This window comes from Lactuca serriola, chromosome 5 (assembly GCF_051521515.1).
Source record: "Lactuca serriola cultivar US96UC23 chromosome 5, Lser_US96UC23_V15, whole genome shotgun sequence".
Taxonomy (NCBI): domain Eukaryota; kingdom Viridiplantae; phylum Streptophyta; class Magnoliopsida; order Asterales; family Asteraceae; genus Lactuca; species Lactuca serriola.
In genome coordinates, this window is record NC_136412.1 from 309540404 (window position 1) to 309553753 (window position 13350).

Genomic DNA, 13350 nt, shown 5'->3' on the forward strand with positions numbered 1-13350 from the left:
AGCATAAGTAGCTCCTTTGTGGGTCAAAGCTGTTAATGGAGTAGCAATCGAAGAAAAACCTTGGATAAACCTTCGGTAATATCCGGCTAATCCCAAAAAGCTTCGAATCTCCGTGGGACTTTTCGGTTGTTCCCACTTCGTCACAGCTTCGATCTTCGCTGGATCAACCATTATCCCTTCTTGGTTGACCACGTGACCCAAGAATTGGACCTCACGAATCCAAAAATCACATTTGGAGAACTTTGCATAAAGCTTCTCCTCCTTCAAAACTTCTAACACTTCTCGCAATTGTCTGCCATGCTCCTCCTGGCTTTTCGAGTAGATCAGAATGTCGTCTATAAACACTATCACGGATTTATCAAGGAAAGGATTACAAACCCTATTCATCAAATCCATGAACGCTGCCGGAGCATTGGTTAGTCCAAACGACATAACCAAGAACTCGTAGTGTCGATATCTAGTTCTGAATGCAGTCTTCTCGATATCTTGCTCTCTTACTTTCAGCTGATGATATCCTGACCTAAGATCGATCTTCGAGAAATAGCTCGAACCTTGCAATTGATCAAACAGGTCATCAATCCTCGGCAACGGATATCTATTCTTTATTGTTGCCTTGTTCAGCTCTCTGTAATCGATGCACATTCTCATACTTCCATCTTTCTTCTTTACAAATAACACCGGAGCTCCCCAGGGCGATGAACTAGGTCTAATGAAACCTTTGTCCAATAACTCCTGAAGTTGCATCATTAGCTCCTTCATCTCCGTCGGTGCTAATCGATAAGGTGCTTTTGCTATTGGCGTGGTTCCTGGTAACAAGTCTATTCTGAACTCCACTTGTCTATCAGGTGGTAATCCAGGAAGATCTTCGGGAAATACTTCCGGATAATCACACACCACTGGAATGCTCTGCATCACCTTCTTTTCTTTCTTAGCATCAATCACAAATGCTAAATATGATGTACATCCCTTGGTCAAACACTTTCTGGCTTTCATTAGAGAAATGATCCCAGAATTCACTCTGCGTTTGTCCCCATACACCATAAACGAATCTTTTCCAGGCGGGTTTACTTTAACTATCTTTTTCTTGCACAAAATTTCGGCATCATTGGTGCTAAGCCAATCCATTCCCAACACGATGTCGAAACCATTTAGTTCGATAGGCAATAATTCCTCGTGAAACTTATTCCCATTCAGATCAATTAAGATGCTTTTCATACGATGACTAACAGGTACAAACTTGCCACTAGCTACTTCGGCTAATAAAGCATCATCTAGTCTATCAATAGGCAAAGCTAGCTTTCTACCAAACTCATGCGAAATAAAGGAGTAGTTGGCTCCAGAATCAAACAATATATGAGCAGGTAATTCGTTTACGAGAAAGGTACCTGAAGCGACATCAGCTTCATCTTTCGCAGCTTCCAATGTCATCTGGAATGCTCTCGCCTTTGGCTTTGGTGGAATGTTGGGCTTTGCTGCCTCCTTCTTCCTCGGACAGTCCTTCAAAATGTGCCCCTCTTCATTACACCCAAAACACATCCTTTTGTTGTTCGGACATTCATTGGCAAAATGTCCGACCTTTCCACACTTGTAGCAGGTTACATCCTCGCTACATTTCCCAAAGTGCTTTTTCTTACACTTATCACACCACTTTGCTTCGCCTCCTTTTCCTCCAAACTTTTTCGAATCAGATTTCGAAAATTTGCTCTTCTTACTGGAACCAGATGTTCCTTCAAACTTCCTTTTCTCACCAACCTCAACCTTGACGGTGGTTCTCCCCTTGATCATGTTCTCCAAAGACTTGGCAGCCCAGATAGCTGCCTCTAGAGTAAGTGCCTGACGTACTGGCACCTCGTACTCCCATGGAAGTCCCTTCGCACACCGGTCCACCTTTGTCAACTCGTCTGGAACGATACGCAAGGCAAACTCCATCTTATCGGTGAAGTTATTGGTGTACTCATCCACTGACATGCTACCCTTCGTCAATGTCAAAAACTTATTCTCCAACTCCAACAGATTTTGAGCCGAACAAAACTTGCGCTTGAACTGCACCAAGAATTCTGCCCATGTCAATTGCAGTGGCTCATTAGGGCTTAAGGTCTTCCCTAGAGTGTTCCACCAACGAACAGCTCCACCTCGGAATTGTCGCACGCCATAGATAGTTTGCAACTTACCTCTGCAGCCACACGTCATGAAGGCTAGCTCCATTTCGGAGATCCAATCCATAACCCCAATCGGATCCTCCTTTCCATTGAAGGTCGATGGTTTGCAAGTCAAATAGTCCTTGTACTTGCATCCCATTCCATCATTCCTTCCATCATGGTTATTTTGCCTAACTATCGGTGGGTTGACTGGACCAACAGACCCACTGAAGTTTCCTCCTTCTGAGTGCCCTTCATTTAATTCAGGCTCTTCCACACGAATCGACAGTTCTTCACGATTTTGTTCAAGCAACCGTCTAGTTTCATCCATCTGACGATCCAACATCGTCTGAATCATCAATTGCACACCAGCCATGGTTATTGGCTCAGGTGCTGCTGCTACGACAGGTATTGGCTCAATCACTGGTGGTTGATTCCTGTTTTCGTCAGCATTTCCAACTCCACTTCTTGTTCTCACCATTTTGATCTACACACCGAATAAGGTGAAATTAGATCCTCAATCATGATAGATATTCAGATCATCCTTATCACTCCGAAACGTTTATATGCTAGTTCTAATATCGTAGACGTACGCTTAGAATCCTACACACATAAGGTTTCTAGATCCGGTCGGCAACAGACCATAGATCCGAACAAATAATATCATATATGGCGACATATAACATTTAGCACATAAAAGCATTTTAGGCAACTTTCCTAAAATAAACTAGTGCTCGTGTCTAAATCACAACAGACACACATCTCAAAACTTCACATAGCATTCTAAGTTTAAGTCTAGAAATCCTACAAATTCCTAGTTCGCTTAAACTAATGCTCTGATACCAACTGTGACATCCCCAAAATCTCGGCCAGAAAAGACCGATTTTCATTTATGCTTTTAAATATTTTCAGAGTAAATCCTTTTGATTTGAAAGAGTTGCGGAATTTGTTCCCAAAAACAAAACATGATAAAACAATGTTTACCGAAGCATTTCATAAAAGAAATGTATTTTCATTATAATCAAAACTTGGGGTGTCATGTTCCGATACAGACCAATAAGCATAAACGAATACATTACAAGTCATATAACAAATATAAACATATGCAGACTTGTAAACAAAACAACTTGATGGTTCATCCATCTCATGCCCTTCCGCCACTTCCTGTAATACAATTTAAAACTGAGTGGGTCAGGCTTGGGAGCCTGGTGAGCATATAGGGTTTTCAACCCACAATAAATATCATATTTAATTTTCACCAACCAACAATAACCCAATTACCCATTCCCGTTATTCTCACTTTAATGTCCCTAAAACAACTAACATAAGGGACCTAGTCTAAGAATATTTCATCGGGGCGACAACACATGCTTCGGGGGTACCTCAGCAATATAAGTCAAATAAGGCAACCATGAGGGGGATGGAGTACAGCGAATGAACACCCAAGTTCATTAACACCTACAGGTGGTGAACCTGCTAATGTTTCCACAAGACTGTCTAGAATAGCCAGTGGTCGTCATCTAAACTCCGCTAGATGACTCAATCAAACAACAACGAGGCCTCTCATCTGTTTATTACACACCAACTGTCTACCCATGTTCTACCCAACATATTAGTAGATAAAAATATACATTTGTATACATAGTTTAAAGAAAACCTGTATAGCATGCTTTAATCAACACATATATCACATAACAGATGAGGCACAACACACATAACACATATCTCATAAAGAAATAAGCAGATCTGTAAGATAGAAGAGAGTGAATACTCATTCACACATAACACAACCAAATATATACACATAGCACGTATTTTATATATAATACTTCGTATTATTGTATTTGGAAGAAAATAACTACACACTCACTTGATCAGAAGATGATCGGACAGCACTACGGCTTATAGAAGTAGTAATCCACAGCAGATCTGGAAGATCTTCACAAAAATCGAACTTCTCGCGGGCAGAGCTTCGACTCGGGAACCGCACTTCTCGGGATCTTCGGGATCTCGGGACTTGCTTCGGGGCTAGAGTATGATACCGGGGCTTCGGGGTATTTCTGGCACGCAAAACGATGCAAAACGGGAGAGAGAAGAGAAGAAATTGGCAATTGGGTCGGCTGCCTTCGGTTCCTATTTATAGGAGGCTGGAGCCTCGGAGTACGCGGGGCGTACTGCCCAAAACGTCATTGCTTACGTATCCGAAGTGCTCGAGTGCGAGTGTCGACATCCCTCGGAGTACGCGGGGCGTACCTCGGATCAGATCGGTGACTCCTTCGGATAATGCTTCCGAATTTTGATTTAAATTTAAATACAAAATGATTAATAAACTTCGGAAATTCATAACTTCTTCATACGAACTCCGTTTTCGACGTTCTTTATATCCACGGAAAGGTGAGACCATGCTCTACGACTTTTGTTTAGACTCCGTCGGCTAATTTTGACTTTATTTTTATTAATTATTTTTAATAGGCCGCGACAGAAACTTTCGTTATAAATTCATAACTTCTTCGTTTGACGTCCGTTCTCGCCTAACTTTTTATCGCTTCGATACCAACAATGAGATCTTCGATTCTCATTTAGATTGCTTCGGCTGAAAACCTCTCGATCTCAAATCGAGTAAAACAGGCTGCACACCGCTAAGCCGAAACTTCGATAAATCATAACTTCCTCATACGAAGTCAGATTTGGGCGTTCTATATATATTCGGAAACCTCGTTTCAACTACTACAACATTATTCAAAGATAGTAAGTTTATTTTACACTTAAATTTTGACGCTTATTTTTATTCTTAATTATTCAAACCACATAATTAAGCAATTAAGCACAAAACACACAATACTCAAATAATACAATCTTATTACTTCAAAATGGGTTACAAAGGTTAACCTAGACTATTACATTGCTAAAAATGGCAAGCCCGGAAACACAGGCGTTACACATAACATATCTCATAACTCATAATGTAAGGGTAATTTGGGGAATCACCGTTCGAGCGCTAGCTGATCGTACACAGTGCTCTGCTCTGCTCTTTCAAAAACTTTTTACTCTTGAGAAAAATTTTGTAAATTTTATTTTGAAAATCCCTCAAATCCTCAGTTTGAGTTCAGATACGCCCGAAGGTGCACCCGAATCCCTCAAACCAAGGCTCTGATACCAACTTGTAACACCCAAATTTTCAAATAAATTTTCACATTTTAAAAACACCTTTTCATTCATAATTGTTATAAAACATCACTTTATCACATAGTCAAATCATAACATCACATCCCAAGATCACAATATAAAAACTCCTCGTGTGTGTACTGATCAAGTCGGCGCCTTCCCGTGATCCTCACTGGTACCTGAAACACATAACACAACACTGTAAGCATAAATGCTTAATGAGTTCCCCAAAATACCACACACAATACATATTAGCCACTTGAGGCTATAACTCTGTTTGACCCTTTGGTCAATGCGTCTCAGTGGGACCCTCCAGTCCCATAACTCTGTGGGCCCTCTAACCCTAACTCTGTGGACCTTCCGGTCCTAACTCTGAAAACTATGGTACATACATGGCATAAATCACATAGAAATCACATCATGCAAAATCATACAAAATACTCTGTCATATAACTCTAATTACCACTCTAGGTAAAGTATAGTGAGAAGACTCACCTCGGGTAACTTGGTAAAATCTCGAACCTTGTAAAATCCGATCTAGCCTCTGCCTAATCATATGAATTAAACACTCTAAATGAACACATCCCTTAAGGATAGGCTATTCCCTCTCTTAGTACTCTCAGAAGGGTAAAAGACCATTTTACCCCTCTCATGGCTCAAAGACCCTAAAGTTGACCAAACCCTAAAATTTAACAAAAGTCAACTCCCCAGGTTACACTGCACATACCACACATGTACGCTAGGCATACCCGATGTCTTCATAGAAAACGGGGTGCACAACGCCTTACACCGCGCGTACTGGGATTACGCCCCACGTAACTCCCAGTTTCAGACTCTAGGCATTTTAGGGTCTTAATCAGTTAAGACCCACGTCCAACTTCTAGATCTTACCATTTCTAACCCTCCTAATCCATAAAGTTGGTGACTTTAAGCCTTTGCATGGCTGGACAAGTCACTAACACCCATAACATTCCATTTCCCAACTCCAGAAAGCTCATAACTCAAGCATGACCTCATAACAATGACCAAGATGGCAACTTTATGGATCCATAACACAAATATCACTGAAATGGGACAGATATAGGTCCATGGAGTACATTACACTCATAAAGTCTCCACCTTTGGAACTTTTAACCCTAGAAATGGTCCATGCAATCATCTAACCAAATAAGGAGGAAGGTTTTGAACTTTATACCTCCAAATGCAGCTCGTTCCTCTATAGATCTCAGATCCAAACTTGCACTTCAAGCTCTAGCCTCCACAAGCTCTTCTCCTTCTTCTTCACTAACACACCAAGGCACTTTTAGCTCCAAAACACTCACTCTCAAGCTAAGGACGATTGGGTTGCTCTCTTAGGGTTTCACTCACTGATATGGAGGCTGAGAAATGAGCCTTAGAATCCATTATATAATGCACAAGTCCAATATTAGGATTTGCGTCTGGACCCACTACGCCCAGCGTAACCCTGGGTACGCCCAACGTACCCAAGCGAGTCCACGTCCAAATTAAGCACATCCCCAGTACGCCCAGCGTACTTATTTGCTACAAGAACTCTTTCAAGGACCACTTTTGACAACTTGACAACATGGAAGGATATAATAGTTTTACCTGGATTTCGGGATGTTACAAAACTGATAAATTCAATATTATTTTAACCACAAAAATTTAAATTTAAAAATTCAAGCTTCAATATTATAAAACCCCATCTAATTAAAGAAACATAATTCTTTATTTGTACAAAACCCCATAATTTACCACAAAATTACATCAAACTACTTCACTGTTATGCTCTTATCTTATCTCACAAAGAAATTAAACCCTAATTATTAAAATCAAGATTTTTAAGAGAGAAAGAGCAGATAAGAAAAGAAAATACTCTCTTTTGAGAAACATCTATATTACCTCTTCTGAGAGCATCTTCCAATATAATTTTGGTTGTTTAAGCTGTTACCACTATCCATGAAGCTCTATAAGAAGAAAATGAACCAAAAAGTATAAGCTATATATAGAACTTGGTCAAGGGGACAACAACAAATGAGTCAAATATATCTCAAAAGCAAAACCATTATCCAATCAATTGAAAGGTTAATCTAATAGTTAATAAAAACTTAAAATTACATCAAGCTTGTGAACCAAAATTGGAAATGTTATAGGAATCATCTTTAGTGCTGACTGTACGAATGAAAAAAAAGATAACATCTTATATGCATCTAAAGAAACAAAGGATGTTGGTAAAACTGAAAGGTGATCGATCCTGCATTCAACAACAAATGAAGATGGGTTATATCAGTACCTGTGAATATATGGTGGAATGTCCTAAAATAACAATTTTTTTATAGATTCAACACCAAATGAAAATCCTACATTCATATCACACACAAATCAATTAAATATCTAAGCGAGGTTTAAGCATAAGGACCAAATGAACATCACACATATTACCAAAGGAACCAACACAACATCAAACACATAAAAAACGCAAAAACCTAAAAAATGAAAAAGATCAAGGTGGAGCAGCAAAAAGTATCATACATGTCAAACATACTGTAGCTAGATACATCCTATTATATAATTAGGAAAACATAATCCCTAAGTCAACCAAATAAAAAATTTAGGTACGAAATGAATAGATATACATCTAAAATTTCATCAGACACATGGCATAAGTTTTTATTATGAATCAATAACATGAGAAACTTACATGATTTTTGGTGTTGACAAAACTTTCTTAACGTTCCGCTCCAGAAGAAAAAAATCAATATATGGAAGATGAGAACAGTTGCTTACCTTCAAATCAAATCAAGGGTGAAAGAAAGATATAACCATTGCTTACCTTCACATCAGCATTGTGAGAAAAATATGGAAGAAAGAAGGATGAGAGTAATGGTAGTTGCGTTAAATGGCGATGAAGGTGGTGGTAGTGACTTCAATTAGGCTTCGATTCATGGTGGTGTTGAGAAATTTCAATGCCAAGCATCTTCAAGGGGATGACAATGTTTGAAAAAATAGAAACACGGTCGGATAAATAAAAGCATATAAATAAATTTCAAAAAAATTAAATACTTCTGTGCTCAAATCTCTCCTTAAATCACGCAAGTTCAGCTTTAAGAATTCAAACTGAAGAGATGATGCGAGCGTTCTTGGGAGCGAGTTGCCTGGCTAGCGAAGTGGTCAAAGCAGATGATTTTGTTTGTGCTTCTCCCAAAATCCCACTTCAATTCACAATATGATAATTTTTTATTTAAAAAAATGAATTGACTGCTCTTCCTAGATGCCATAGGATCAAAGGCAGAAAACATGTCTTTATCTCTTTGATCGTTCTCCCTTTTTTAACTCCCATAGAAGTCATAATCTTCTGGTTGAATGTCTACGATTTGGAAGATGGATTTTGACCTAAAAAATCTTTATTGAGTGGAGCAGGCAACAAAGAAATGGTTGGGGTGTAAAGAGATAATCAAGTAGATGGTTGTTTATGTAAGTATGTATGTAATGGAGAACAGTGGTGGTGGTTGAGGCGGAGCAGCAAACGACGGCGTAGTAGGAGACCAAAGGCTGGGTTATTTTAAAGAAGATGCAAGTACTGGTAGTAGAGGTCAAGGGCTAGGGTTTCTACAGAGACCAATGCCAGATCAATGTGATGAAGGAGTGACGGGGAGCTCCTATTCGAATGTGTCTATATGTGAACAATGAACAAAACTACCGAGATATGGGGAAATGTAGAGATAAAAGAATGAGCCAGGTCAAAACTCAAAACAATAACACCTTGATAATAGAGGCGATACGAACTTTCTTCACTGTTCCAAATGTTGACCAGTAAGATCTGATTTTTGTGGAATGCATAAAGCTGTTGTAGATGATGCATCAAGGGTTATACCTCTTAAAATCCAACCTTTGGCCAAATTTACATAATAAGGAGTGTATATATATATATATATATATATATATATATATAATAACGTTCCAAAAATACTAAGTGATTTTTATTAAATCAATCAAAAACAACTATTCATTCAATTTGAAATCCTATTAGAGTATAAAAACATCTCATATAGTCAAAGAGTACAATACAAGTCAAATAATGTGGAACACTGGTGGATGCGGTGCAATCACGTCGAACTCTTCCCCTTGAAACTGGAAGTATCTGAAACCATAAACATAAAACCGTAAACACAAAGCTTAGTGAGTTCCCAAAAATACCCCATATCATACGTACATTTTAGCTCAAAGTTGTATGGGTCTATTTCACCCCGAGTCTATTTCAACTCAATCGATATTTTCCAACCGTAAGGGTCTATTTGTGACATCCCCAAAATCTCGGCCAGAAAAGACCGATTTCATTTATGCTTTTTAAATAATTTCAGAGTAAATCCTTTTGATTTAAAAGAGTTGCGGAATTTGTTCCCAAAACAAAACATGATAAAATAATATTTATCAAAGCATTTCATCAAGAGATGCATTTTCATTATATAATCAAAACTCGGGATGTCATGTTCCGATACAGACCATAAAGCATAAACGATAACATTACAAGTCATTCAACAAATATGTACATATACAGACTTGTAAACAAAACAACTTGATGATTCAACCATCTTATGCCCTCGCGCCACTACCTGTAATACAAATAAAACTGAGTGGGTCAGGCTTGGGAGCCTGGTGAGCATATAGGGTTTTCAACCCACAATAAATAAATTATATTTAATTTCACCAACCAATCACTATTCCGATTACTCATTCCCGTTATCCTCACTTTATGTCCCTAAAATAACATCTATCTCAAGGGACCTAATCTAGGATTTTCATCGGGACGGATATCGCTGCTAAGGGGTTTCCTCAACAATAGATATCCTAAAGGCAACCATGAGGGGGGATAGAGTACACCGGTGAACACATCGTTCACAACACCTACAGGTTATGAACCTGCTAGCGTTCCACTGGACTGTCTAGAAAGAGTCCGTGGTCGTTATCCATACTCGCTGAATAACTGGATCAACAACAACAACAACATCGAGGCCTCTCATTTGTTTATTACACACCAACTATCTACCCATGTTCTACCCAACATATTAGTAGATAAAATATATATTTTCATACATAGTTTAAAACCTGTATAGCATTTTCATTCAATATATATTCCATATAACAGATGAGGCATACCCACGTAACATGTATTTCATAGAAAGCAATTCAGATCTATGAGATAGAATAAAGTGAATATCCATTCACGCATATAACCACAAAATATACACATAACAAGTATATCGTATAAAATACTTCATAGTTACGCGTTAGAAGAAAGTAACTACGCACTCACACATATAAACAACAATATACTTAATACACTCGAACCATACTTGTATTATTATCGTGTTTATGAAAGGTAGTATACACTCACTTGATCAGAAGATGATCGGACAACACTACGACTTGCAGAAGTAGTAATCCTCAGCAGATCTGGAAGATCTCTACAAAAATCGAACTTCTCGCGGGCAGAGCTTCGACTCGGGAACCGCACTTCTCGGGATCTTCGGGATCTCGGGACTTGCCTCGGGGCTCGAGAATGATACTGGGGCTTCGGGGTATTTCTGGCACGCAAAACGGTGCAAAACGGGAGAGAGAAGAGAGAAAATGAACAAAAGAACCGGCTGCCCTCGCATCCTATTTATAGGAGGCTGGAGCCTCGGAGTACGCGGGGCGTACTGCTTCCGAAATCGTCACTGCATGCGTCATCCGAAGCCACTAGCTGCGAGTGTCGACATCTTCGGAGTACGCCGGGCGTACATGAGTACGCGGGGCGTACTTCGGATCGGATTGCTGACTCCTCTTCGGATAATGCCGGATTTTTCAATTAAAAATAAATACAAATTATTTAATAAACTTCAGAAATTCATATCTTCTTCATATGAACTCCGTTTTTGACGTTCTTTATATCCACGCGAAGGTGAGACTACGCTCTACAACTTTCGTTTAGACTCCGTCGGCTAATTTTAAATTTATTTTTATTATTTATTTTTAATAGGCCGGGACAGAAACTTTCGTTATAAATTCATAACGTCTTCGTTTGACATCCGTTCTCGCCTAACTTTTTATCGCTTCGATACCAACAAAGAGACCTTCGATCCTCGTTTAGAATGCTTCAGCTAAAAACCGCTCGATCTCAAATCGAGTATTTCAGGTTGCATACCGCTAAGTCGAAACTTCGATAAATCATAACTTCCTCATACGAAGTCCGATTTGGACGTTCTATATATATTCGGAAACCTTGTTTCAACTACTACAACATTATCCAAAGATATTAAGTTTATTTTACACTTAAATTTTGACGCTTATTTTTATTCTTAATTAATCAAACCACATAATTAAGCACTTAAGCACAAAACACATAATACTCAAATAATACACTCTTATTATTTCAAAACGGGTTACAAAGGTTAACCTAGACTATTACATTGCTAAAAATGGCAAACCCGGAAACACAGGCGTTACAATTCTCTCCACCTTAGAATGATTCCGTCCCCGGAATCACACATCAACAAACAAATGCGGATAGCGACGCATCATGTCACTCTCCGTCTCCCAGGTGAGATTCGGCCCATTCGTGTGTTTCCATCGGACAAGCACTAACCCAACCATCTTGCATCGCAATTTCTTAGTCTTTCGGTCAACAATTGCCTCTGGTTCCTCAATCAACCTTTTGTTCTCATCGATTCTCAACTCCGAAAGTGGAATCATGTCGGGAACTTCTCCCGTGAACTTCCTCAAATAACACACATGAAAAGTGTTATGAATTCCATTCAGTTCTTCTGGTAGTTCGAGCTTGTAAGCCTGGTTCCCAATCCTCTAAAGAACTTTAAACGGTCCAATAAACCTTGGACTCAACTTTCCCCTTTTACCAAATCTTATAAGTCCCTTCCACGGCGAGACTTTAAGCAAAACCGAATCCCCAACCTCAAAAGTCATCGGTCTTCGTTTCTTGTCAGCATAGCTCTTTTGACGATCCTGAGCTGCTAACATTCTTTCCCTAATTATTTTCAACTTTTCAGCAGTTTGATGAACCAACTCCGGTCCCATAAACTGCTTTTCCCCAGTCTCAAGCCAACAAGACGGCGTACGACACTTCTGCCCGTACAAAGCTTGATAAGGTGCCATCTTAATGCTCGAGTGGAAACTATTATTGTAGGAAAATTCTACCAACGGTAAATGTTCATCCCAATTACCTAGGAATTCCAAGGTACATGCTCTCAGCATATCTTCAAGTGTTTGTATCGTTCTTTCACTCTGACCATCAGTCTGCGGATGGTAAGCTGTACTTAAACATAACTTGGTACCCAGTTCCTCTTGTAGACTTTTCCAAAATTGTGAGGTGAAACGGCTATCACGATCCGACACAATCGTTAACGGAACACCGTGAACCCTCACAATTTCCTTCACGTAAGAATTCGCAAGCTTCCCCATAGACCATTTCTCCTTGGCCGCTATGAAATGCGCACTCTTAGTGAATCGATCAACGACCACCTAAATCATGTCGTGACCATTCTTTGTTCTGGGCAGTTTAGTGAAAAAATCCATAGCAATGTCTTCCCACTTACCCATTGGCACAGGCAAAGGTTCTAAAGTCCCATACGGTTTCTGATGTTGTGTCTTTACTCTCGCGCAAGTCACACACTCAGCCACATACATTGCAACATCAAGCTTCATCGTCGGCCACCAGTAGTAGGGTTTCATGTCCCTATACATTTTAGTGCTACCAGGATGAATCGAGTACATGGTTTTGTGAGATTCTTCCATCAGAAGATCTCTGACTCCTCCTGTCTTAGTTATCCAAATCCGATCTTGGAACACCTTCAGTCCGTGACTGTTTACACCGAACACCAATGTTTTGCCCAAACGTTCCTCCTTTTGGTCATTCTTCTCAGAAGCTTCGCTTTGAGCTTTCTTTATACTTTCCAAAATGGTCGAGACAACTTCAATTCTCAACGCTCTTGGCCTTTTCTTTTCAAGATTGACTTTCCGACTGAGAGCATCAGCAACAACATTAGCTTTACCG